Source organism: Kryptolebias marmoratus, linkage group LG2 (genome assembly GCF_001649575.2).
Source record: "Kryptolebias marmoratus isolate JLee-2015 linkage group LG2, ASM164957v2, whole genome shotgun sequence".
Classification (NCBI taxonomy): Eukaryota; Metazoa; Chordata; class Actinopteri; order Cyprinodontiformes; family Rivulidae; genus Kryptolebias; species Kryptolebias marmoratus.
This window is the reverse complement of record NC_051431.1, coordinates 7,302,274-7,303,818: the sequence shown is the minus strand read 5'-3', so window position 1 is coordinate 7,303,818 and position 1,545 is coordinate 7,302,274.

Sequence of the window (1,545 nt, the reverse complement as noted above, 5' to 3'; positions counted from 1 at the left end):
AAAGAGACTCCCGAATAAAAGCAGTCATAATAACCGAAACATCTGGGCATCGTCTGTCACGGCGTCGGCGGTGAGCCACACATCTGGACACGCGTGGAACCTGCTGCATTGCCACCGGATTACATCACCATTACATCACCAGAGAGGACAACAATGACAGCGGGGCCGTGTCCTCAGAAAAAGGTGTCTGTGAGGACAGAACCAGGGAGGAGACACACAACAGCAGCTGCTAATTAAACCCCGCGCCTCTGGAGCTGGAAGGCTCCTCTGAGGGCTTTCTGGTTCGCCTGAAAACGAGGCTCGGCTTGTTCCACTCCATAAACCATCGACTTAAATAAGATTAAATTCACCCCCTGCTGCGGGTGGGGGTTTTATTTGTGCGGATCAGAACCTCGCATTCACCTGGACATCAATGCTGTCGTGGAAAAAAAGGTCAAACGAGTGCAGAAAAACATAAGATTTAACACTTTCAGCAGCGCTGGACAGTAAAACGTGTTGGATATTTATTCTGAATTGTGCAAACTTTATGCTTTCAGGCACAAATATTATAAAATAACTTGAATTATGATCAAATGTGAATCAGAAGAGACAAGTTGCTGTTTGGTATTCGACATTAGTCTCAGAGTTTTAGTTACAAACAGCAGAATCAGGTTTATTTTTTTAATAAAACTCATTCTGAGCTGCGGGCCGCCGTCACTGCGGAGACAGGAAGTCCCTCCTGTCCCGCTGATGTGGACAGAGACTTGGACCCAAACGAGCCGGTTTGGTTCGTTCTGATAACACGGCTGCTATCGTCTGAGTATCAGCAGTTTTTGTTTTTTTGGGGGGTTGGGTGATCCGTTTAACGGCACAAACAGCGACTTAATTTTACTAAACGTTTAACTCTTTATTTGTCCGATTTTAGTCATTTTTCTGAGCCCAGAGAGTGTGTTGTTTACTGCTCCCCACAGCCTGAGCAGAGGGCTGTTTACTCTGCAGAGAGCGGGGGGACGACTGAACAAAGGCTCCGTTCGCCTCCTCGTTATCTGGTAATCCAATAAAGCCACAAAGTGACCACCGACGCCCCGATTAAGATTAATGCGCTCGTGTCGTTTGACCCACGAACCCTCCAACGGCTTCGCTCCTTTCGCCTCGCTCGCCGGGCGTCCTAAGAGACCTGAGACCTGTTTGTCGAGCGAACGCCGCTCGTGGAGGACAACGGCTCGCCACGTGACGGCCGCCTAACGAGCTCCTGCGAGCCGGCGTCAGTGTTGGCGGCGGCGCAGCGTTCCTCTTTGGCGTGTTTGTTGGGAGAAACACACCTGCAGCTTTCGGGCAGGCTGTGACCTTCGGCGCGTTATCGGTCCACCCGCCGGAGCCAACAGTCGTCCTGAGGGGAGAAATAGGATGGAGGGAACCTGGGGGGGTGGGGGTGCTGCAGCTGCGGACTGAAAGGAAATCATTTGGCTGTGGAGCGCGGGGCTCTCCGGGAGGAAGATGTCCTCTTCATCAAACTCCCACTGGGCTTCACGAGGCGCAGCTCGGGGGTGGAGGGGGGGGGGGGGG